The sequence below is a fragment of the Bos grunniens genome, chromosome 7 (genome assembly GCF_055505025.1).
Source record: "Bos grunniens cultivar Pamir isolate PY7600 chromosome 7, Bosgru_T2T1.0, whole genome shotgun sequence".
Classification (NCBI taxonomy): domain Eukaryota; kingdom Metazoa; phylum Chordata; class Mammalia; order Artiodactyla; family Bovidae; genus Bos; species Bos grunniens.
Genome location: NC_141171.1, coordinates 82,879,244 through 82,906,459, shown reverse-complemented (window position 1 = coordinate 82,906,459; position 27,216 = coordinate 82,879,244). Strand labels below are relative to the sequence as shown.

General features: G+C 38.8%; 1 long non-coding RNA gene across 11 annotated transcripts in view; it reads left to right on the top strand.

Annotated features, from left to right (window-relative positions):
- The window catches only part of LOC147369895 (uncharacterized), a 212,967-nt gene that overhangs the window by 23,803 nt on the left and 161,948 nt on the right, over positions 1-27,216 (top strand). For 2 of the 11 annotated variants that reach the window (XR_015168064.1, XR_015168066.1), the window contains one exon: positions 684-3,611. The exons of 7 other annotated variants lie outside the window; for them this stretch is intronic. This is a non-coding gene — a long non-coding RNA (uncharacterized LOC147369895). Of the gene's footprint in view, positions 1-683; positions 3,615-27,216 lie in introns of those variants that run through there. 2 more of the 11 variants (XR_015168070.1, XR_015168065.1) reach the window with 2 other exon arrangements.

The following is a 27,216-nucleotide window of genomic DNA, read 5'->3' as shown; positions in this document are numbered from 1 at the left end:
TGAAGTCAGCTTTTCCTTCTGGTATCCTCATTTCTGTTAATGGCACTTCTATTCCTTCAGTTCCTAAGGCCTCAAACATCAAATTGTTATGTCTTTTACTTTGCCTCTCATAATGGTGCTGTTTGCTTTCCAAATACCTTGCCATCTTTTCTTTTCTATCCCCCCTCTCCCCTTTTACTCCTCACCATCCTATCCTTAACCTGGCATATTGCAAAGCCTCCTATCAGATTTCACTTGTCTTCATTATTTTTCCTCTTTCATTTATGTGGATAAAGCTGCTAAATAATTCTTCCTAAAGAAGAATACTAATCACATCACTGCCTTGTTCAGGAGCCCTCAACGTCCCCCTAATCTTTGTCTAATTAAGCAAAATCTCCCAGTCTGTTATTTATAACTACCATAATAGCCCCAATCCCACTAACCAATGAATATAAATTATATTTATGTCCAAATTATAATGGTCCTGAGCTACCCCCTGCAGACAATGTTCCTTAACCTTCTGGTTCTGATTACCTAACTGTGCTTAGAATTTAAAAAAAAAAAAAGGAAGAAAAAAAAGCTGTTTCAGCTTGTGTACTGGGTTTTCCTGAAGCTTGTTGTCTTCCTTTATATTCCAGTAACAATGGCACAGGCCCTCTTCTGCCTCTCTGATTATGTACTCTTTTGTCAACTTTCCATTCTAGATGGTGAGAATCTAAAGAATGGAACTGACAAGGCATGGCCCTGCTCTGTGGGTGGAGAAAGGGAAGAAATGACCTAAAAAAGTAAGATTCTTCTTGAGCCAGTCAGTGGATGGTGAAGGCTGGCAGTAGTCATATGTTAATAATTTTGGTCTCAATCACACCCATTTGCCAGCTGTAGTCAACACTTGGCATCTTCCAACTTCTTCCTTTCTGCTTTCCTCTTGTCAACGCCTGCTGCATAAAAAACTCCTTGAAGGAGCCTGACTGCTGCTTCATCATGAGAACATCCACACTGGTGCCAAGAACTGGCTCCCAAGGCCGACTCCTGTACCTCACTCTCCAGATGAATGGGACCATGGGCTCTTCCCCCACAACACATCTGATTTCTTATCTCCGTGACTTCCCTCTTTCTGTATAGTACCTCCTCATTTCCACTTGTTGTAGTCCTGTCACTTAAGTTCCATATCTTATGCCAGCCACTCTCTGATGCTTTTTCCAATTTCTTTAACATCAGGACAACCTTACTGTATGCCAAAGAAGCATTCCCAACTACCTGGAATAATCTGCATAAGTCAAGATGAATTTCCCCATATACATCAAAAAGAGTGACAAGCACTTCTGTTTATCAGCTCGCCTGTGGGGACTGCCACATGGTAACAGCATAAAGAGAATTCATAAATTACTTTATCCTCATACTTTGAAAATATGTAATTCCTGATAAATGTTAAACATTTTGAGAGATGTACATTATTTTGAAATCTTTGCATAAAAGGACACTTAACACTAATGAATCTATCTTCAGGGCAGCAGTGGAGATGCAGACATAGAGAACACGTTTGGACACAGTGAGGGAGAGAGAAGGTGGAATTATTTGAGAGGGTAAACATATGCATTGCTGCTACTGCTACTGCTAAGTCACTTCAGTCATGTCCAACTCTGTGCGACCCCATAGACGGCAGCCCACCAGGCTCCCCTGTCCCTGGGATTCTCCAGGCAAGAACACTGGAGTGGGTTGCCATTTCCTTCTCCAATGCATGAAAGTGAAAAGTGAAAGTGAAGTCGCTCAGTCATGTCTGACTCCTAGCGACCCCATGGACTGCAGCCCATCAGGCCCCTCCGTCCATGGGATTTTCCAGGCAAGAGTACTGGAGTGGGGTGCCATTGCCTTATGCATTACCATATGTAAAACAGATAGCTGGTGGGAATTTGCTGTATAACACAGGGAACTCAAAGCCAGTGCTTTGTGACAACGTAGAGGGGTGGGATGGGGAAGGAGGTGGGAGGGAGATTTAAGAGGGAGGGGACATATGTATACCCATGGCTGATTCATGCTGATGTAGGCAGAAACCATTACAATATTGTTTAGTAATTATCCTCCAATTAAAAATAAAATAGTTTTTAAAAAAGATACCTGAAATGCCTCTATTTGTCCATAACTATCTCAGCTAAAATCTAACTGAAGAATCTTCAGGATTATAGGCATAAAAGGTAAGTCTGTATAATATCAGAATATTCAATTAAAAAAAAAAAAAGGTTCATACGAATGTAGGGCAAACAGCAGTGAGTACCATCCTTCAGGAGATAATTTTCTATAGATGAGACTAATCTCACAGTCTTTTAAATGGTGTTTTAAAAGCTCTGGGAAAACTGTATGCAACCATACTCCATTTGAAGCCTATTTTCCCCTTGAGGTATTAATAAAATTTGACTCAAAGTTCCTAAAATTTAACGCTTATCTCCTCTTTCTTTGTCTATTTCACTTCTCTGTTACAATGTGTAGCCCCAGCTGCCCTCCTGTCATCTGTTTTAAAAACTAAGTTAAAAAGTGGATAAATTTACTGGTCGATCTATGTGAAGTGAAGCAGGTTGGAGTTCCGCACCTTTATGGGAGATATTAGGGGAATGGGGTCTCACTGTGTAGGAGCAACGTTTTGTCTGCACTCTTTTTTTTCTCCTCTCCTCCCATTTTCCTTTAATTTCCACTCCTGTCCATTCTTCTCTGATATAACCAGGAAATTCTTCCACTTTGTCTAGCAGAACAGTTTGAAGAGCAGCCTACTTGTATCTTTAATCCCAAGTGTTTATGAAATTTTTTTCTGAAGCATGTCAGTGTCTTCCCTGCAAAGAATTCTGGTCAACACATATTTTTCCCCCATATTTTCCTTTACTAAGACAGACTAGAAATCAGAACTTAGATCACACCGATGGATGGAATGAACATACATTATATGTGATAACATAAAGACAGTCATTTTATTTTGGGGATTTGTTGCAGGAATAGATTGTGTCTATTGGGCTTGATTGTGTGGTGCCGGTTTGGTTTTTTTCCTTTATAATTTAAGTTTTAAATTGAGGTGGGTTGTGAAGATACCCTGGAGGAGGATATGGCAACCCTCTCCAGTATTCTTTCCTGGGAAATCCCATGGACAGAGGAGCTTAGCGGGCTACAGTCTATAGGGTCACAAAGAATTGGACATGACTTAAGAGACTTAGCTTAAATACATAGTTAATTTATAAGGTATGTTTGTTTCAAGGGTACAACAAAGTGATTCATTATACATATCCATCTATCTATCCTTTTTCAGATTCTTTTCCATTATAGGTTATTACAAGATATTGAGTATAGCACAGGGAACTATATTCAATATCTTGTAATAGTAGGTCCTTATTGCTTACCTATCTTATACAGAGTAATGTGTATATTAGTCCCAAATTCCTAATATAGCTCCCCCTGCCCTATCCCCTTTGGAAACTATAAGTCTGTTTTCTATGTCTGTGAGCCTATTTCTGTTTTGTAAATAAGTTCATTTGCATGCTACTGGTAGAAGTTAACAATAACTTAGACACCAGACAATTACAGCAGCTACTTCTGTGAATGTGGCTCACATTCTAGAGATGGTCCGCTGCAACGACCAGGTAAGTCAGTTTCATAGGATACATTTTAAAACATGAGGGAAATACACATTAAACATTTTCAGAAGAGTGAGCGAATAATTCAAAGCACTTAGATTACCTCCCTGGGTTGATATAAAAAATATTATTTATCACTATTTTCTTAGTAAAACTGTAGGGAAACAGATCTATTGGCAAGTTCTTCCCCTGAAAGGAAAGGCTAAAGGTGTTAGGTTGTCCAATGTGCCAGAGAATTTCAAAGACGCCCATATATACTGCCAACACTTTGAGGGGAAACGGCTAAATGGTATCCAATTACTGTTTAATAAGTAAGGTTTTCTAATTACATTTCAGAATTGGAAAAGAAAGTTCTTCTGAGTCTAAACTTTATGTCATTCTTTAAAAATCAAGAAAAGTGAGGCATTATAGAGAAAAAAAACTAAAAAGGGGTCTCCATAGATTTCAAGAAATTTAAAATTTCTGTCTTTATTGAATGTTTATCTTTAAGAATTTACCAAGAAAGAACACACCAAGTTTATTAGTGGTGCCATAGAAAGAAGACACTGTATTAACTTTGAAGGCATGAAATAAATAAAATAATGGCAGTTTTCTACTTTGAACAAATGACTTGTTATCTTTGTGGCAAGAGTAAGTTCATGAATAGAAAAATAAATCTGATGTAAACAGTAAGAAACCTTTTGAAGTGATTATTTTTGGAGTGCTTATTGATCCAAATGCTATCTGCTTACTGAGGCTATCCTACCTAATGTCTCTAAATACTCCATTCTTCCACGGGAGTCTTGTAGCTGAGGCTTTCTGAGGCTCTCTGCCTGTGGGAAGACTTGGGTTGGTGATGTTTACCAAGACATTTTTCTTTGTTTACACATTTGTTTTGACTTGAAAAACCTACAGTTTGGGATTTAGCCCTGAGCTTATAGGCTGAACACATCTGTTTACTTCTGTCTCATTCTTAGTGTTTGCCTAACTTCTGCTTTAAGAACAAGGAAACAACTTTCACAGAGATTCAAAGAGCATGGAGATATATAATAAACTGCAACAGATTAAAGTCAGGAGATCAAGAAGACTGTTCTTCTAATTTCCTCATGGACTGCCTTCACACTATTTTCTTAGCTTTGTTGAAATCGCCATGGCATCTATAATTTTTATTCACCAAAGTGAAATGAACATATTATTGTGATTTCTGAGACCTCTAGTTCCTTTCCTTAAGATGAATTAGGCTGTACATTTCCTAATATTTATATTACATTGATCCTTTGGGAAGGGCAAACTTGTATTTCGACCTACTTAATCAAATAACCTGGCTTCCCAGGTGGTTCAAGCGGTAAAGAATCTGCCTGCCAATGCAGGAGATGCAGTTTTGATCCCTGGGTCAGGAAGATCTCCTACAGGAGGGATCCACCTCAGTACTCTTGCCTGAAAAATACAAGGACAAAGGAGCCTGGCAGGCTACAGCCCATGGGGTCGCAAAGAGTAGGACACAACTGAGCCACTGAACAGGCACACAATTAGATAACCTAAAATATTATCAAGCACTGTGTTTTCCTTAGAGAGTCAAGATGTGAGTGGCTTTTATTAATTAAAAAATTGTCAAATGAAAACAACCAAATACACCATATGTACACATTTATGGGCATGGAGGCATGTATGTTTAAACAGATGCATTTGATTTTAGCAGCGCCTATGTTATTGTTTATCTTTGCAAGAAACAGAATTCTCTGGGAGCAACAGTGTCTGCACGCTGTGCCCTGTTTGTAAGGCAGTTATTAATCTGTGTGAGAATGTAGCAGATTCTAGGTTTGCCTTTACTTCTTAATGAAGAGGTCTGTTTAAAGAGTAATTTTAACATTCTGGTAAACAGTTCTTCACACCTATGCCCCTCCTTTAAAATTTCACCCATTAACTACAAAATGGAAAATTTCATTCCAGGCCAAGGTGTGAGACATATCTGGGTGTAAATAGTTGAGCTTTATGGCATGTTTTATGTGATTCTATAAGGAACTAGTCTAAAGATTCTCTGAAAGAATCACTAAACATCACATCAGTGATATTTTTAGAGGACAAACACAGGTACCTGCTGGTCGATACCTGTCTTGTAAGGTGCAGAGGAGGGGCAGAAAGGGATCAACGTCAAACAGACCAGGCTGGGAACCTGGCTTTACCACCTTCGGCATGTGACTGTGTCCTGGCAGCTCTTTTCCCTTAAAAACTGCTTTCAAGATTAAAAATAGTACACAAAAAGTGTCTAACAAAAGGTGCTTCGCATATGGTATATATGATTGTTTTATAGGTTCAAAGATTACATCTTTCAAAGGTTTTATAGGTTCAAAGCCACTCAGGAGTGGATAACACTGTGTTAGAGGGAAAAGACTGGGAGAACTCACTACAGAGTTGGACTATAGTTCTCAACCTACATGTATTTACATTTGTAGCTAGTGATACTGTGACTATTAGAATTCCATTCTTAATACAGACCTTTATCAGGGAAAACAAATAGAGCCCTCTTTAACAACTGGTGCCCCTTTCTCCCTAGGATACTAGAAAAGTTACAATTCTCAACATTTGCTAACATTTTGAAAAGAAAGAAAGATGCTAGACATTAATTATTCATAGTTACAAAATAGACTTCTCCTTGATGGAAAAGTTTTAAAAAATGAATTAGAAGGGGGAGGAAATGAACAGCAGAAAGGAAACTGTATTTTGGCAAGCTCTGAAACATGGAAACATTATTCTTTCATGGTTTTCCATGAATTTGAATCTCTTGACAGTTTCTCAATTATAGCTTGTAACTGTGGGCTTCAAAGCAATTCTGCAGTTCAGTTCGCCTCAGCCAGTCGGTCAATAATGTTTATTGAATTCCCATGGAGGGAAGAATACTGAATGAGGCCCCATTTCCTCAGCGTGGATGCCTTGGTCCAGAGAGTCTGTCATTTACCCCGTCAGACCTGCTAATGGTCTCTCACTTTGAATCCAGAGACCTTTTCCCATCTGCCACCCTACGCAGTTCTCTTCCTGCCTATTCCAGAGGAAAACCCTTTAGGCCAGAAGCATTCCTAGATTAATTCCAGACCCTAATCTCATACCAACTCCTCCCCAACGCCGCCCAAATTCATTTTATAAATATGTGTATTGTCTCTACAAGTTTAAGGCTTAGAATCACAGGGTATCTGAGTTCAAAGGGGTTTTTAAGGTTTAATCCAATTTTCATCTTATTTTTTTCAGATTAAAATAAATCAAAACTAAAACCCAGGAAAGGAAAATTACTTGTCATTGTATAGCTAAACGGCAGGAGGCTTTGGAGTCTGAAAAATCAAACCCAGGGCTAGTTCCCAGCTCTGCAAATTGCTAGTTAGCTATTAATACGTGAGTAGGTCACTGAATCTCTCTGTGCCTTAGTGCATTTTGATCTGTAAAGTAGGGGGTTGATGATTATTGTAGCATTATTGACATTTTTAGAAATGAATGGAAAATGCCTGGCAAATTGGTGCTGGTCAGTAAATGATGGCTGTTCTTCTCCACCGTCACAACTGATATAAATGGCAAACCAGAACCAGAACCCAGAACCTCCAAACTCAGTGCTTGCTCTCCTAACCAGTTGCTTCTTTCCAGAGGAGTACCACCCCCTGAAGGATTCAGTAAAAGCCCTCTTGCAGGGATGGTTGTCTCCCAGACAGATTAGAATTCTCTTGAGACAGGCAGGTAGGAGGGATTTTGTTATTATTTCTGCCCTGGGAGAAAGATTTCATCAGTAAAGTAGCAACAAAAAGTTCTCTTTTAGTGAAAATGATTAACACTCCTTTAGTTAGGCAATACATTCCCACCCATCTCTAAATCTGGCCTCACACAGACCAGGTCACACAGATGGGATTCAGAAACCTAAGAAAACAGCAACAAATTAGTTTGGTGAGTGGATGTGGTTGAAATCTTTCATCTGGTTTTTCTCAACTTGTTGTGGAAGTTATACCGGTTCTGAATAAAGTTGAAAATCCAAGGAAACTGTTACGAGTATTAAGCCACAGGTATCAAAGCTTGGAGGATCTGATGAAAAATGAACCGGTATAAACCCAAACATAAGGATATTACACACCTCCTTTCCAGAAAGTCAATTTCTGACAGGAAGAGACTCTTAACTTGCTGTAGGAGAGGAATATGTAGCCTTGCTAATTAATTATCACCTCCGTGTTTATTTTTCAATGAACCAGTGGGCTGGAATGATTAAAGCAAATGTGGCTCAGAAACTCAGGCAGGAAGGAGTGAGCTGGGACTAAAAGCCAATGCTAACTGTGCCCACATTGACTGTCCCAGGGGAACCCAGCCTTGCCTTGAATAAAGGTTTCTGAGGCATAAGTACTTACAAACCTGCCAATTTGGCCCTCCACGTATTTGGGATAATTGCTTGAAAATGGTACTTCCAGATGGAAAGCTGGGGAAGGGTGAGTCAATCAGTATAAAAGTGATATACATTGCCCACTTCCTTTGTAGAGCGTCTTAGTCATAAATGCAATGATATTCCACAGTGCCTTGCTTTAGCTTCCTTGAGAAGTAAGCCAGTGGCCGCCAGAGCAAATATCTGAGATACAGTATATGACTTACTTTGCCTCAGTCAGACCAGTGGCTGAAACTTTCAGTGGGTGAGATCGTGCAAAACGAAGAAGCAGCTATTCTAAGTTCCAGAGGAAATGAAAACTTTGTTTTCTTGATTTGTAGCTGTTCTTCAGTTATCTTCAAAGGACCTACCCTTGTGAAATACTTTAGACTGAGTAAACCAACAAGGTTTTTTTTTTGTTGTTTTTGTTTTTCTGATTTTGTGATTTAACAAAGAAATGACAGTCCTCGTAAAAACTCTAGTGAAACTGTGTTTGGAATCTGCTTTGTCAGAGGCTATTTTTCAAAAGCTGTTATGTGTTTTCAAAAGCTGTTAAATGGTTATCAAACTGCACTTTCTCAGGTCCTATAAAAAAAAAATCTGACTTGCTTTAGAAATTTAGAGAAGGAAGATCTAAACTGAAATTTTAGTTGTCCTGTTTTATTATAATAGATGTTTATAATTCATGTATAAGATGTGTCCACATATGGCTGCTGCTAAGTCGCTTCAGTCGTGTCCGACTCTGTGTGACCCCATAGATGGCAGCCCACAAGGCTCCCCCGTCCCTGGGATTCTCCAGGCAAGAACAGTGGAGTGGGTTGCCATTTCCTTCTCCAATGCATGAAAGCAAAGAGTGAAAGTAAAGTCGCTCACTCATGTCTGACTCTTAGCGACCCCATGGATTACAGCCCACCAGGCTCCTCTGTCCATGGGATTTTCCAGGCAAGAGTACTGGAGTGGGGTGCATATGGCAGGTCACTTTAAAATAGATCTGCTTAATTACAACTACCTGGGAACAAACCATCACACGGATGACTTAAAGCTCTTCTGTTTAGTTCAGAGGTATAAACATTCAAGAGAAGAAAATAAGCTTGGCCTTAAAAAAATCTCTAGCTAAAAAATATGCTGAACTAGTAACTGGGTAATCATAAATCATTCTATATAAAATAATACATCATTATCAATTTACATGTAAAATTTCAGTTGAAAGCAAGGTGTAAATTGGGAGAAGAGTAACTAGTGAATCTTGAGAAGAAAAGGGCCTTGGAGAAATATCAGTTGCATACAGTAGCCCCTTGGAAGTTTTCTCTTCCTCACTTGCCATGAGACAAGGACACTGTAAGGAGAAAATTCTCCTTGGACAAAGAAAATGCAACAATTTTGATTTCTTGGGTAAAAAAGTGCTTGCCAAAGAAATCAAAGTATGCAATTAAAGGCTTTGGGTAACTGAAGCAATGTCTTTCATGCCAAGCATGGCAGCACCAAACTGCCATGAGTTGACATCAACTGGCCAGAGTTGACATTGAAATTCTTTTGAACATAAAACACGTGCAGTGCATGTTGAAAACAGTTTTTTTCAGGTTGCAAATATAAAAATGGAAATAAATAGTATTAGATAAATAATTATGATTGTCACTAAAGCACACTTGCAGGTATGCTGGGAAATGGAGGACTATGTAAGGACCAGAATGGTCCCAAACACTCTATCAAATTACTCAGCTCTGGAGTTATAGACTTAGAATAGAAAATAGGTTCATTGTTTCCTAGGTGATTTGAAATAGCACTTCAACTGTGCTCTTAAAATATTACTAACATTTCTAAATGTTTAAGATGGTGGGTTGACAACATGGACCAGCTATGTTGAAAACATACTATTTTAGGTAATAGTTTGTTCTAGAAAACAGACTATTCTAGGAATTTTAAATGAAAGGAATTTAGTACAGGGGATTGGTTAGCACACATTCAAAATGCAGAGAAGGAAAAGAGGACATGATGAGAGAAATAAAGGCATATATTAGCAGGAAGCCACTATTTATAAGCTCTGGGAACAAAGCTCAGAGGGTAGAACATACAGCTATTGGTTTAGCCTTTAACTGGGATCCTAAAACATGGGGGTACGTGAGTATTGAAGCCACAGAGAAAGCAGAGCTATTGTAAAGATGCCAAAAGAAACAGAGAGAAGAAGGAAAAATACCCTGGCTTTCCCCTCTTCCAATCTTCCAATCTTTGGCCAGTGTCATTAGCAAAATGACGCAGAAGCAAACAAGAGCACCTAGGAACCATAGTTTACTGCAGTATGAAGTAGAGAGCTGAAAAGAGAGCCAGCTGACATTCCACCTTCCTTCACGGAAACTCTCAAACTACCCATTCAACATGCATAAACGTATAACTGCTCATGACAGTCTTACGTAAAACTTAGAAGACTGAAACCAATGATGAACCCATGAATGTTGGAAAGCAGATGACCTCAAGTCGAATAGAGAAGTTGTGGGCCAGTGTGCAGGGGAGCACTAGCGGTGAGCCACAGAGTTAGAGGAAGCCAAGCATAGCTGGGACATGGGATAGGATCATTGAGGGTAGAAACGAATGTTGAGCTCTGTTCATGTTCCTACCTTGGACCCCAAAACCCAATGAGGAAGTCTGCCTCCAATTAGAAACAATGAAAATGGGCAGGGAAGCCTGGTTAAAAGAGGAATCACCTGAGATCATGAAAACAGACACTGCCGAGGGGCATATCTTGCCCCGCCCCCTTCCTCACTGAAAACAGTGTGGCGTGCAAACTGCGGCAGCAGTTATTCATGTTCTCCCAAAGACATTCCGTGAATAGCTGTGTCAAGACAATCTGATAAGGACTCCTGATGGTAAAGATGAGCGTACCATCCAAAAGTCTCATACTCCTCAGGAAAGCCAACAGTATAAAGTATCCTCAGTACCAAAGGAACCCTGTTAGCAGGGCAGCCAGAGAGAATGCTAAAATATATAACAAGAATATTATAAATCAGGAAGGAAGGATATGATGTACACAAAATTAGTACAGGTAGTTTTGAAAAAAAGAAGAGAGATAAACCCAGATGTATTGTTATTTGCAATGAATAGCAAGGAGGAAGAATGGATAAGAGGTTTACTTTGTTTTAACGACTTCCCTGGTGGCACAGATGGAAAAGCGTCTGCGTACAATGTGGGAGACCAGGGTTCGATCCCTGGGTCGGGAAGATCCCCTGGAGAAGGAAGTGGCAACCCATTTTAGTACTCTTGCCTGGAAAATCCCATGGATGGAGGATCCTGGTGGGCTACAGTCCATGGGGTCGAAAAGAGCCGGACACGACTGAGCGACTTCACTTTCTTTACTTTGTTTAGAATGTAAGTTTAGTCCATATTTTTAAATAACTATTCACCTATTAAAACCCAAAACTTTCCATTTAAATCATGGCTTTTCTTTTGTGAGACAAACTAAAAGCATTTCTATAGTTGGCTTTAGGAACCAAGTTGAGCAGCCAAACCTGAAGTACAACCAGGATTCTGGTCCAAGCAAGAATAATATGAAACCCTTTAAAATTAGATTCTCTCATCTCTATGCATAATAACAATTGAATGCCACTCTTATGAACAGTCACTTTTTTTTTCTTTTGCATGTTCTGCTTTCTATGCTTTGCTTCTCTGTGACCTCTCTGAGAAGTGTGTGTAGGGTGGGCTGGGAGTAGGGATGACGTGCCTCAAAGTAAGATCTGTAGATGAAAGCCCCATCTCAACATAAGTTTTAACCAGAGCTCCCCAATATGTCATGGGAGCTCATACCTCAGCAGGATAGATTTCTGGTTATCAGAAAAGCCTTGGAAGTTGATGCATATAAGATCCACAGAGATGTCTTAGTAGCCTTGCTAGGAGCACTAATATGATTTCCCCTTATCCTAATAGCCTAGAAGCTAATCTCTCTTATTCACTTTCAACCTGGCAGGCACCATTATAACTCCAATGACAAGAGCAGAAATCACTGTACTTCATCAATCTTAAGATGCATGTTTTTATCATCCCTGAAATCACAAGGCATCTTAAAGTGATGGCTTGTCAGTTTAACTTTTTTTCCCCTCAGTGGTACAGAAATAATGGTGCTTCTGAGTCAATGGTGTCTTAAGAGTCAATGAAATTTGCCCTTTTTTGCCCACTTATTTTCACCAACAAGGAAGATATGACTATTTATCATGTTAGGTTTTGTAGTCATCATCCATTGTTCACAGAATAGATGTGTGTGTTTGTACGCTGATGTATTTTTGTTTCTTCTTACAGTAAGACATTTCTAAACATGTATTGATAGAATGCTATAGAGCTATACTTCCTAAATTTGTCCGACTAGCAGAATCACCAGCTGCTGCTGCTGCTGCTAAGTCACTTCAGTTGTGTCCGACTCTGTGCAACCCCATAGACGGCAGCCCACCAGGCTCCCCCGTCCCTGGGATTCTCCAGGCAAGAACACTGGAGTGGGTTTCCATTGTCTTCTCCGAGCAGAATCACCAGAGGAGCTATTAAAACAATACAGATATCTGAACTCTCCTGAGTTTCTGGTTCTAGATGCAGCTGAGAATCTGCAATTTTAGAAATCTCCCAGACTGATTCTGGTGATTAGAGAGATTTTGAGAGCCATACCACAGAAGAGGAGGAAAAAAGAGGAACATCTATCTGTGCTACAGAAGTACATGAAAAATAATTTTAATATATAAATATCACTGTCTTAAAGTAGGGAAAGAAGAGTCCACCCCAAATCAAATTCTTTTGCACTTAAAATTTCTCTTGTTTTATAAAAATAAATTTACATTTTATCGTCAGTGAAAAATTTTTAGCATTAAGAAGTCAACTTTATGATCCAAAATGTATTAAAAACTAATTTTCAGTGATTGTCAAAGTTCAAACAGAGTTTAAACCACAGAAAATTATATTAGTTTCCACTGAGACTTGAAAATCAATTCATTCAGTGCCCTTTTTATGTTGCTTCCATGGGTTATGGCACACTGGTTACACCAGACATTGCAGAATTATACTAGTCTCCCGAAATACTGGGTTGTATTTATTCAATTCTGGTAGGCCTCACTGCACACCAGGAGGCATAATTTAATGGCAAGAACCAGGAATCACAGGAGACCTGTCATTAACTGTGTGACCTTAGACAGGTCATTTAATTCCTTTTGGCTCCAATTTTCCAACCTGTAAAATAATTAAGCAAGATTACTGTGCTGTGCTAAGTTGCTTCAGTCTTGTCTGACTCTTTGTGACCCTATGGACTATAGCCTGCCAGGCTCCTCTGTCCGTGGGATTCTCCTGGAAAGAATACTGGAGTGAGTTGCCATGCCCACCTTCAGGGGATCTTTCTGACCCAGGGCTCAAACCTGCACCTCTAAAGTCTCCTGCATTGACAGTTAGGCTCTTTACCACTAGAACCACCTGGGAAGCCCTAAGCCAGATTAAATAACCTCTAAGTTTCCTTTCTGGCTTCCCAGGTGGCTCAGTGGTTAAAATCTGCCTAACAGTGCAGGGGACGCGGGTTCGATCCCTGGGTCAGGAAGATCCCCTGGAGAAGGAAATGGCAACCCACTCCAGTGTTCTTGCCTGGGAAATTCTATGGACAGAGGAGTCTGGCCGGCTATAGTCCATGGGGTCGCAAAAAGTCGGACATGACTTAGCGACTAAACAACCACAAAGGCTCCTTTTGCATTAAGACTATGTGGTTTTTGTGAACTGAATGGATGCAAAGCCATATTGTATTCACAGATTACTGGCAGGAATATTTATATTATATTTATATCTTATTGGCAGGAACTAATTAATTTGCAATGTGAAATTAAGAGGCAACTTTGCTATGATGACCTTGAACTGTGATAATTCAGTACACTAATAAACAGGCTTCAGGGAAAGAATTTCAAGTGAATAATTCACCAAAAAAGGAAACAACCAGGATATTAGAGAACTCTAGAAACTAATTTAAATAAGGTTTTAAATCTTATGTTATTCCTAGGACAAAGTTAAACGTAGAATATATCCTTCAAAAGAAGCAATTTGAGAGAAACTTCTTGGTAAAGTAAAAGAAAAGGAAAATTTAAAAGAAATAGAAACAAGAGTCGGTCTATCAGTTTGGATGATGTCAGTTCTAAGTAACGAAAGTCAGAAAAAATTTACTGGCATATATCATACAATTATTAGTTCCTCTGTACTGAGTGGTTCTCAGTCATGTTTTGACCAGGAAACTGGCTAAAATTCCTATCAGTTCACCTGATCCTGTTTCACTTTATGCATTCGGTTTGTCTAGACCGGTCTCAATCATAATAACCAAACATTTGCAGCAATTGCAGGTTTCATTTGCATATACGACGCTACCCAGAGACAGAGAAGGGCCTTTCTTCCCTTCACCGTGTCATAAACACTTGAATTTCACCCTAGACCAAGTGAAACCAGTCTCTGAAATCAAATGAGTGTCATGTCCTGATTGTAATCTAAATGACTGTTCCTTCCTCAGCCACCAGGGATTACATTAATAGATGAATTGATGTCACTCGGAGTCCACACCTAAAGCAGGAAGTGGGGTCAATTTTGTTCAAATCACATGCCTGCTGCACAATGGGAGATTAATTCCCAAAAGGAAAATCTTGTTGCTCTTAGGAAGGGGAAAGAGAAATGGATATCTGGTATGCCACCAACAAACTTCTACTTCCGAATTGAACGTGTATTACTATACCAAGCATGGAGAAAATTAAGTTCTAAGATTTTGTCCTTTAGATATAGAACAACAATAAGCACAGAAGTTTAAATATTAAATCACAAGTAGTCAAGGAAAGGCAGTGTAAATAAACTCAATCTAATGTGTGACAACAAGAGCAAAATGGTTAAGGGTCTGGGTCACAACAAACAGATTCACATTTCAGATACAGCTGTATGACCTTGTCCTCTATCTACATCATGGCCACAATGGTAGTATTTATGTCACAGAGATTTTATTTTGTGAGAATTGCATGAGATAATGTAGATAAAATGACTCTCCAAGTTAGTTGTAGAAGTTGTTTAGGTATTAGCTTAAGTAACATACTGAAGAAAACTCAAAAGACAGTCATCCTGAAAAAGCCCCAAATGAAGGTTAAAAAAGAAGAGGTAATTCTCATTAGCAATTATGTCAGTGAAAAATATAAAAACTCAATGCAACAAAAACTAGAACTAATTATTGTGCTTAATCCAGAGAACTGATATGTCCTTGCAAAAATGACTCAAGAGTTCACAGCTGGCATATCATGCTTTATTCAGCCCAAGTCATATAGTGCAGAAAAGATACCGCACATAGTAAAGATCAACTGAGAAGGAAACTGAAGGATTGAGTAGTGTGGAAGAATAAAAAGAAAAATGAAACATCTGATTGTCAGGGAAAGCTTCTTAACTAGAAGAGCTGTAAGTCTCACTAAGAAAGTGAAGGAAGTTTCAATATTTGGAGAACTTAAAAATTGGATACACTGAAAGTCTAATTCACATGGAAATAGCCATACATAAAATAATCATATAATAAATGTGTGTTGGATAAATATGAAGTTCTATAAATTATTAGATGTTAATTAATTTTTCCAAAGTGGACTGAGTTCCTGCCAGATGCTGTTCAGGAACTTGCAATACTTCAGTGAACAGAAGTTTCTATCTTCCTGGAGTTTATATCTACTAACTTTCTAAGTAAATAATTTTGTAATCTCAGAGTTCTCTTCTTTCAGAAATACAGACAGTTTGAGGGAATCTTGATTTCCTATAGGCCAGAAAATCATATTCTTTGTCTTAGTAACAATCTCCAGAGTTTAATGAAATAAATACAAATTATACAAAATATCAGCATTAACAACAGAGATAAAAGTTGGTCAACTGTAAACACATATAATCATGATAATTTTCAGTTTTAAACATATTAATATTTCACTTTAAAATTCTTACAGTTTTATATACTCTTGGCATTCATTGTTGGTACAATGAGAAGTGAAGTGAAGTCACTCAATCGTATCTGACTCTTTACAACCCCATGGACTGTAGCCTACCAGGCTCCTCCATCCCTGGGATTCTCCAGGCAGGAATACTGGAGTGGGTTGCCATTTCTTTCTCCAGGAGATCTTCCCAACCCAGGGATTGAACCTGGGTCTCCCGTATTGCAGGCAGACGCTTTACCATCTGAGCCACCAGGGAAGTCCAAAATGAGATGGAATGGTATTTCATTTGCAGTAGCATCTCTGCCCAAGGTCTCACTCCTGGAAATTCCCTGGTGGTCCAGTGGTTAGGACTCTGCACTCTACTGCAGGAAACACAGGTTTGATTCCTGGTTGGGCAATGGAGATAGATCCCACATGCTGTGCATTGTGGTGGGGGGCAGGGAACTCTCACTCCTGCCCTATAACTTTTATAAAGAAAGGATACAATTTCTATCTACCAAATGGGAGTATATAATGAAGCCTAACAGAAAATCATGGACTTAAAAACATTATTTGTCTAATACTTGCAATGGAATTCCTCATAAGAAACCTATATTTATTTGGAAAATATATCTTGATAATTGTACTTGAAAGTAAAAAGTTCATTCCAAGATTATGAGTAAGGATTGTTTATTACTCTAGAGAGGATGGAGAAAAGAAAGAAAAAAGTGAATAGGGTGGGCTTAGCAAGATAGTAGAAGGGGATGTGACCTCTTCCCATGACCTTGTGAAACTTTAGGAAAGCTTTAGAATGCATGAAATTGTGTTGCAAATTGATCTTTTGTGGAAAGCAGCTAAGAAACTGAATTTTGGAACTAGGTCAGCAGAGCCTGAAACAAGGCATCCTACACAATTTCAGGGAAAATATCAGAGTTCAAATTGCTAGAAACTGGTAGGGAGCTTGGGCAGGGCACTGGACACTTCTAGGTCAGGAAGATTAGGAATTTATGCCAAGTATTCCTAAATCTTAGAGCATCTAGGTGAGGGCCAGAGACTTCTTGACTGGTTTATGGCTACAGGTGGATGTAGGAAGGCTCCCAGCTGACAACGGGGTTACAAATACAAATAAAATTAGTCATATTCCTCTTCTGCTGCTGCTGCTGCTATAGCTGCTGCTAAGTCGCGTCAGTCATGTCCGACTCTGTGCGACCCCGTAGATGGCAGCCCACCAGGCTCCCCCGTCCCTAGGATTCTCCAGGTAAGAACACTGGAGTGGGTTGCCATTTCCTTCTCCAATGCAATTAATTATACCTTTTGGTCTTTTGGCTAAGCATTTGGCATTGATGTTTGAAATATGGTGATGGATATACTCCGACCTTCACATACTTTCTTGGGGATTAATAGTAGTAGCTGACATTAAAGAGCAGTTACTTCATGTCAAGCGTATTAACACTTTATGAGGAGTAGCATTTTTGATGCTTATATCAACTTGTAGGCTGGTAGGTACTGTTCTCATCATTTCACAGATGAGGAACTGAGACTTATAAAGGTCAATGAGAACCACCAGACAAAAGATCAATACGGAAATAGAGAATGTAAACAATAGGAAAGACCGATTAGACCTAACAGACATGTACAGAATCGTTGCTGAATAATATGGGTGGTCACATAAATCTTAGTTATCAAATACCAAGCACCTAACATACTAGGCTGATGGGAAATTCTGTCATAATCATCACTGGGATTCTTTTTCCTTGGTTGTACCAAGGTCCTCAGTCTGTGTGTAGCACATAAGCATGGGGAGGCCCCTGCATTTCCTACTGGTTCCCTTGCAGGGCTTACTGCTCTCTGGATCCAGGCTGCCTGGATCCATATGGTTCAAGATCTGTCAGAATGTGGTCTTCAAGCAACATCTGCTTTCATTTGTATAAAAATTTCTGAGATGAGATTTGAACATATTTGCTTTTTTTCTGCCCAGTAACTTTTCCTTATTTTGGTAACAGCACCTTGGTTTCCTTGGGAAGTACACCTCTTCCCTACTGTAAATTTGTTTGGTTTATATGGGAAGAATGTTTGCTGGGCTGGGCACATAACCCAATTCCAATGAACAAGAGCATTTTATCCCCGTGACCATAGTGATGGGTAAGAGATGCACAGAAGACCCAAGCCAGGTCAGTAAGACCCAGTATAGGAAAGATAAAACTATAGGGATAGAGGCTTTCTTTCTGGAGTTGCTGGGAGCTGGTGTGGGAGCCCACAAGACAGTGGAAACAGTCCAGAGAAAAGCAGAGTAGAGATGGGCCGAGATACAACATTTGAACTTCGGTTCTAGCCATGCTTGGACTTTCTAGGGAAGCCAATCAATAAGCTTTTGTGGTGATTTCACTTCGTACTGTGACTGAGAGAGTCCTAGGGCTTCCCTGATAGCTCAGTTGGTGAAGAATCTGCCTGCAATGCAGAAGACCTGGGTTTGATCCCTGGGTTGGGAAGATCCCCTGGAGAAGGGAATGGCTACCCACTCCAGGATTCTGGCCCAGAGAATTCCATGGAGTGTATAGTCCATAGGGTCGCAAAGAGTCGGACACAACTGAGCGACTTTCACTTTGAGAGAGTCCTTACTCTTGGTCTCCACTGATGTAATGTGTTTCATGACCACAATGCAGGGGAGGGAAAAATCAAAAAGAGACAAAATAGACAGTAAGGTCTCAAAAACTTCCCCTTCCACATACATCTTCCAAAGTAGAACAGTGTTTATTCAGACTAGATGAAAATAAACTCCTTCAAATTAATTCCAAAATTTCAATAGGTCAATTTGAAAAAAGCATACCCCAAATTTTCTGGATGTATTCTTTTGGGTTTTCTATTATATAGATTAAGAAAGAAAGAAGATGCATAAAAATAGGCATTTTAGCTGTTGCAGTTTAAATCTTTAAAACATTTGTTACTTGCCAAAATATACAAAGAGCAAGAGCAATGTGTGGGCATTTTAGTAGCGTGAAATGCCATATAGTTGACAAATGCCATGTTTGTCAATGTTGCTGATTTGCTCCTACAAAATGACATCTTCCTTTCATATCATACATTATATCAAATTGCCCTTCAGTTATTGCAAAGGAGATGTAAAAAATTTCATGATCATAGAGAAAAATTGGAAATTTCCACTATTGATGTTTTCATTGTCTAGAAAGAAAGTTGAAAGTTAAGTCGCTCAGTCATGTCCGACTCTTTGTGACCATATGGACTGTAGTCCACCAGGCTCCTCTTTCCATGGGATAGTCCAGGCAAGAATACTAGAGTGGGTTGCCATTTCCTTCTCCAGGGGATCTTCCTGACCTAGGGATTGAACCCAGGTCTCCTGCATTGCAGGCAGACACTTTAACCTCTGAGCCACCAGGGAAGCCTCTTCATTGTCTAGACTCTCAGGTAAATGACTTACATTTTATGTGGATATTGATGGAATTTTCCAAAATAAAACCTTTATTTCAAAGACATAATGAATTTTGTTTTCTGTCAAATAGCTTTCTGACATTGCATATTTCCCTAATCAGCAACTATCAATATTACACAGAGTTCTGTCTTTTTTCCATTTTTGGTAGAGTGAGTTCTTAGCCTTGAGGAATTAAAAATCACTGATAGGAGAGATTTGGTGTCCTGTACAGTAAACCAGAAAGACTCTTACTGCTCTCAGAGTTTTCCCAACATCAAATCTTTAGAGAGTTCAAAGCCGTGTCTTTGAAGACACAAGTTATCTCTTGTAAATTAAAGTCTTTAGATGAAGAGTTTTTCTTATACTCCATTTTATAGACTCCAAACTCTCAAAAGAGAAAATATGTCAGGTTTTTATTAGAGAAAATCAACTAACTTCTGAACTCATTCAACATTCAGCATTTCAAATGATAGCATTCAAGTTGACACATCTATTAGCCTGAAGAAATGGAATTAAGAAAACAAACAAACAAAAAAAACAAATACAACCATCACCTTCTGAGGAGAATACCTCTGATTCAGAATTGGGTAGTTTTAGGATTAAGTTTTGTCAGTTTCCCCTGACACCTCTCCTTAAAGGGGAAAATTAATCCCCAGTTGATGCCCCAGATATTTACAATAAAGACTAAAATATTTTAATCTGCCAACAACAAGAGCTGCCTTAGTGTGCAGTTTTCCTGCCTTGATGTATTTATACCAAGCCAGCAAGGAGACATTCCTGTACCACATTTATTTCCACCTGCAGATAACTACTTTGGAACAAAACCCCATTTATCTGGCTTCAGATAGAAGAACTGACAACATATGGAAGAGAAGATGTTTTAAGCAGCCAACAATTTATGGAGGAAATATTTTTTCCATAATTCAATTTAGGCTAAACTCTTCTATAGATTTTATATTCATTCTAAGAGAAAAACATACCCTTCCCATAAATCTCAGAAAATACATAAAAAATTTTTTGGAAACTAAAAATTTCCAGCCATCCTAAATGATTGCCCCTGTTATGTTGGTATATGTTTTTCCAAACTTTTTAAATGCACACACATACACACACACAGAGGATTTCAGCACATACTTTCACAAAGAAAGCTAATAACATTGAAAAATTATTTCATGGTGGTATTCCAGATCACTTTGTGATTGACCAGATAGGATGATAAACTCCCTGGACAGCTGGCATTCTATTTTGTAAAGCATGCTCAGGAAAATACCTAGAGATACCTACTGTGAACTGCGTTTTTCAGCTTGAGGCTATAGGAAGGCACAATTAGAAACGAATCTGCTAGCCACTGGGATGAAGCCCAAGAATCATCTGTTTGCTCATGTGCTACAGTCTGTAACACGAAACCAAATATATGTTCTGCAAAGTACACTGGTTCTCCTTCCTGTATTGTTCCGACTTTTCTTTAGTCTTTCATGTTGGACATCTTGGAACACAGCACTAACCCAGGTGGAAAATGGTTCTCTGTAGAAATTCCTTTCTTGGCCTCCATGACTATCTTCTTCTGGTTTCCTTACCTCTCTATTTTTTCTTTCTCTTTTGTTAGATATTTTTCCTCTCTGTCCTTTATTGATGTTGCTCTTCCCTATGGGTCTGCCTGTAGCCCTTCTTTCTTTCCAGGATTCTCCCTCTTCTGTCTTTATCTTCTACCATATACTCCTAAAGCTTTACATCACACAGCTTGTGGAATCTTATTTACCTGAACAAGGATTGAACTCAGGCCCTTATCAGTGAAAGTGCAGAGTCCTAACCACTGGACCACTAGGGAATTCCCTACATACTACTTTTAAACAATTATTATGTGTCTCAAATGTTTACTTCTCTCTTGAGGTCCAAAGCTGTATTATTTCCAACTACCTACACTGACTTTAATTTAGGTGTCCACTTTTAACTTTAATGCTCTCTAGAAAGTAGAGTCTGAGATACGGCAGGTTATCTGGGGATGTGAACAGAAGTTGGGAACCAGGCAGAGGGGACATGGAAGGAGAGAGTGCTGTTTTAAGGGTGGTAGAGAATGCCGTGTTGCCAGTGGCCTTCTCAGGAGTCTTATAAAGGCTCACCAAAGCTCCACCTAAAAGACTTCTCACAGAGCACAAAAGGAAGAGGCTTTATCCATTGTCCACCTTCTCCCATTTTTTTGAAGATTGCCCCACTTGGTATTTCTTTCTTGACACTTCTGGTGACTCAACTCTGGATGCTGAGTGGGCTCCCTTGAAACCAGCATCCACTACAAGAGTCAGAGAAACCTATGGAAGGAAGCGATCATTCAGCAGCTTATGTCTGAGGATGGTCATCAGCAGCAGGAAGTGGGTCAACACCTATACTCAAGTGTTCACTCTGACTTGGCTGGAATCAGAGGCATAGCTGAGAGTTGCATAAACCTGGACAAGTAACCTAACTAATTTGGGCATCAGTCTCCCAACATACAAAATGATGATTTATGCTGCCCACCTTATGAAGCTACTATGGAGATAGAAGAGGTAATATATATGAAAGTGTTTTACAAACTCAAGAAACACTACAGAAGGTTAATATATTCTTATGACACCCAATTTCTCAAATAAAACCTTCTTTTTAAAGTTTAAGGAGTTAAACTTGTTTTATGTTGAATTAATTTCCCAAGATAATATGATTATTCCTTTGGTTTCTATTATGGCTAGAAATATTTGCTGTTGAGACAAGGTCATTCCAACTACTTTATATTTTTATATAAATTGCTTTTAGTAGGATAATTTGTTCAAGATCTTCTTTTGTAGCATTTGGTTGTGCTTAGAATAGCTCAGTAATTCAAAAACAAAACTCTCAGGCCTGTAATATATACATATATATATGTATATATACGTATCCACACTAAGCTACCACAGATAGACATTTTATGAATAGCACTGATACTCATTTATAGTGTAAATTTGAAAAGCATTGCAGGAAGGACAGATAGAAGATAGGCTAGAACGCCACATGATATGCTAGTTGAAGACATGAAAAGTATCTAGGATTTTCAAAGTTCTGATATACAGGATCTGGGCTCCTATATAGGAATTACTTTTTTATAGCCTATAATTATTAAGTTCCTGGAAACTTCAACCAAGAGATTTTTTTTTTACTTGTTTTTTTCATTACACATGATACAATTTTTTTTTATTAAAGTCTATATTTTTACAAAACCCTTACTTTGTTGAAGAATTTTTTTCTTTCCCAACCAAACAGTAATACAATATTTTAAACAAGGAGCTACGGTTGCTTTGTAAGGTTAAAAGCGATCACCCATCTTTGCAAAAGAAAATACATTTTCCAACATCTTTGTGGGCTAATTTTATGTTAATCGTGTCGACAGAAAGCAAGAAAGCTCATGGGCTTCTATTTCTTTGAAGACACAGTTTATCACTCTCTCTGACATGTAGTTATTATGTTGTACATGAAAGTCAACTGTAGCTCGATGGGAGGTGTCCAGGAGATTTCATCCTTAGGTATAAAAGCTTCTTCCTTAGGAAATTACCTCAAAAGCATGCAATTTACTAACCCCTAGAGACATTTCATTCTGTAAATAGCTTCAAGAGAGCTCTCCTTATGTTAATTACAACACAAATTGGACTTAAGAATATCTGGAAGATAGTGTAAAATTACTCTGAAGTCCTCTTTCTTACAAAGGCATATATATGTGATCAATTTACCACACTTACAATATATAGTGTAATAAGATTACCTTCAAATTCCCAATGAAACCCAGTAAATTCACATTATGTTATAGACATGGTGCCAGTTGAGAATAATGGGCAGATAATGATAAGAGAAACATTTTAATTTTTTTCCCTCTAAACTGGCATAGGCCTTGGTAAGACCTATTTGATTGATTTCATATATAGGTTTATTATGCTGGAACAAAATAAGAAGTCCAAGGTTAAAATATTTTAGGCTTTCACTGTCCACACTTTATCAACAGAGACTTTGACCTATGGTCGATCTAATAAAACTGAGACCTTTCACCAACCCCTTATTCTAAGAAATAATTATGAATACCACAGGAGACCAGAAGGAAGCTGGTGGCAAAAGTGGTGACAAAGGAGGTGTCCACCCGAGGTGACAGGCTGCTCAAAGTCTCCATCTTAGACCCCGCATCTGTGGCTCCATCGCAGTGAAGAAGACAGGAAGTGTATGCTTTTCATCCCCCTTCCCCTACTTTATCCTATAAGAAAACAAATGTATAACCCTAAAGACAGCTTGTTCCAAATGATGTCTAATTCTAGGTGACAACTGAAAAGCTGGGGTGACAGGCTCTCCTGCCAGAACTAGGCAGTTTGCTGCGTCGTTAACCTTTTGCTCCAAGACAACTTTTCCTTAGTTGATTTCTTTTCTTTTTGTCTTTGCAGATTTTATAAGTGCTTTCAGATCAGATGCAAATACAGATGTATTACTGCTTGACAGGCCTGTCAGTCTTCTGTTTAAAATGCTTTTTGGCACTTATGGTCTTAAGACTCATAATCATGAATTTTCACTTTAAATTATTAAGTCCTTTCATAGCTGTGCAATGCAGGAGACCCGAGTTCGATCCTTTGGTCAGGAAGATCCCCTGGAGAAGGGAATGGCTACCCACTCCAGTATTCTTGCCTGGAAAATCCTGTGGACAGAGGAGCCTGGTGGGCTACAGTCTATGGGGTCGCAAAGAATTGAATACGACTGAATGACAAACGCTTTCACTAACTCTTTCACAGCTGTTAACTGGCCTTTCAGGGGAGGCTTGATGGCATCGAAGCCTGAAGCTCCTGCTTATGGTTCAGAACATAGAGTGTCTGTAACAAAAGGCACTCAGACCCACTGCAAAACAGATTACTTCCATTCAGGAAATAGTCCAGGAAGAATGCCTATTCATCCAGACCACACCGAAGTAGACTTAGCATTTCTCAGGTTAGGCTGTGCTTATCTGTGCCCCGAACAGCTTCCATGGATCTTAAACAGTTGTCTGGTGCAATAAATCTCAGCAAGCTGTGTTGTTGAAGCTGCCTCTGTCACCGAGGAGGTAAATGAGCATGATTTATATTTACCATTCTGATCTCTTTTAATGGAAGAAAAACTGGGACTACTTCTATTGTGCATAAAAACTGCAGTAATGTTACAAATAGGTATAAGGTAATTATTTATGGAAGTCTTTCCACATTGTATCCTTCTTCTCTTGTCTGGCTAATGTTTATTTTGACTACTTGGCAAAGAGACTGACTTTGTTACAGGATGAGAGCAAGGCTGAATGAAGGGTGCCACCCAGGTAGTTTCTAATAACCAAACTGTTGAGTGCTGCTTCTTTCTTTTCAGTATTTCTTATTTGCACTTTATGAACATTAAGCAGTATTCACATAAATGAGCTATGAACTGTTCTTTTCTAAGGACACTAGTAATGTATTCACAAGATCAATTGCATTTACAAACATACTGTATTTTCCAAATATCCTAGGATTTGGAATTAGATTTTACAATCAATCTGGGAGTCACTTGAGGCTCACCTGGATCAAGAGACTTTGTTGAAAAGAGGCAAACTGAAATTGTCCACAATAATTTTCCCCAGACGCTTGAAAAATCCAAATCTGATTCTTGCCAAATGGTCTGTGTCAGAGGTTGCTTATATGTTAAGATGGCTCTTTACACCAATAGAAAGAAAGGATTCAGACTAGTATTAGTATAAATCAGTGGTTTGCAAAATATGCAGGACTAGCCTTTTTGGGGGATGAGGCTTCTCTGGTGGCTCAGACAGTAAAGAATCCAACTGCAATACAAGAGACCTGGGTTTGATCCCTGAGTCGGGAAGATCCCCTGGAGAATGGAATGACTATCCACTCAAAGGAATGCTGCCTGGAGAATTCCATGGACAGAGAAGCCTGGTGGGCTATATAGTCCATAGGGTTGCAGAGAGTCAGACATGACTGAGCGACTAACACTTTCACTACTTACTTCACTTTCGGCCTTTCTAAGGGAGCTTCTTAACAAATGAAAATTCTCAGATACTACACAGTGCTACTGAATCAGAAAATCTGGGGATGGGGACCCAGCAATCTGTGTTTAACAAAGCCTCTCGGTGACCCTGATACCCACTACGTTTGAGAGCCGCTGGTCTAAATAAATCACAAAGAATTCCATCATAGTTGTTTTAAGCTTATGAGTAACATTAAGCATACGATGTTATAATTCTGAAAAAAAAATCTATGCAACTACTTGATTCACAGCTCTCATTAGGTATCGTGGAGATGTGAAGTCAAACTTAGAAAGTGTAATTTAAAAGTGTGATGGTGATTTAAACAAAAGACTTTATTAAATGTGTTATACCATCATAACACTTTCTTCTGTTTTGACTTCAACTATTTCAAGGAAAAAAAAAAGTTGACTCTAACTGGCAGAAAACAAGGTGAGTCATATATATACTAAATATTTATATTCCTATTTTACTTTGTTTTGTTTTTCTTTCTATATAATTTCCTGGTCTCCATGTTTGTTATTATTGTCAACATCCTGCCAAGATACACAATTTAAAGGTGGAAAGATAATTTACCTATATAGAGAGACATATGCTGGAAGTCAGTATTCCTATGAAAGTCATTCTCTCTCTAGAAAATTCCTACTATTTTTTTTTTTTTGCGACCAAAGAGAAGAAATCTACAGGGAACGGGCCCTGTTCTTGAAGGGCCCACAGACTTGAGGACAGGCTGGATGGTGTTTTCTCTGTGAAAGACAACCTTGGGGTCATTGTTCACAGAGAATGGTGTGGTTTAGGATTCTGAGAGGAAGAAAGGGGAACCAATGAGGCAAAGAGAAAAAATTGAAACGTAAATTTCATTAAACTTAACGGGAAAGTAAAGACTTACAATGGAAATTAAAAAAAAAAAAATGTTCTTCAGATTTGGCCATTTCCAAAGGGAAACAACACATTCCATTCTCTCTTTACATCTGGAGACAGGTTAGTTATGTGTTCCTGAAGGTCAGGAGGTGCCCAGAAAATAATTCCTCTCAGGCTCAGGCTGGGGCTACAGTATACTCTCTCCTTAGTTTGGTAGAAAGAACCATAAACCAAGAGCCAGATAAATCAGGTTCTACCTCTGGTTTAGAGACATTGGGGAAATAATCCAGCAATCCCTGCCTCTGTGCCTACTCTTAACTTTTAATTTGTTTTTTATCTGTCCAATGAAGGGATTGTGCCAGAGAGATCTGATGAGAATATCCAGCTCAACCAATCTGTGATTCTGCCATTGTCTGACTGTTAGAGTGAGAACTATTGCTATTGATGACTTCCTAGCTTAAATGTAACTTACTGTTGTGTTTGGAGAAAAGATGATTTTGGCTAGTTATCAGGAAACATGTTTTATGAGCACTGCTTTCTGCATTTGTGATGGATTTATACTAAGCCACCCACTCTTTCACTCTATCCTCATTGTGAACAACAGTATATGTTCACTGTCTGGGGTTAAATGTTGAACTTTCAGTTATGAATCAGAGGAAAGCCCTCACTTAAACTTCATGTTTATGACATTGACCTCATTAGCACTGAACTTCAACCTCCAATCAGCTGAGTTAACCAGCCACAAATACTTTAGGGGCCCAAGATAAAAGAAAGTTCCCTGATTGTTCAGTCCAGTTGTATTTATCAGATGCGTGAATTTGGATAAGCCACTTAAAGCCTCAGTTTCCTCAAATATAAAAGGTCCACCATGATTTGACCTTGCAGGGTACTTGTGAGTTTCGTCATTTAAACCCTGTAAATGAGATTCTAGTTCTTAGCAAGTGCTCAATAATTGATAGTTAGAAGTGGTGTAGGAGATTGAATTGAAAAAATGGAGTTTGCTTTTTGATATATAAAAAACTTAAAATAACAAGACA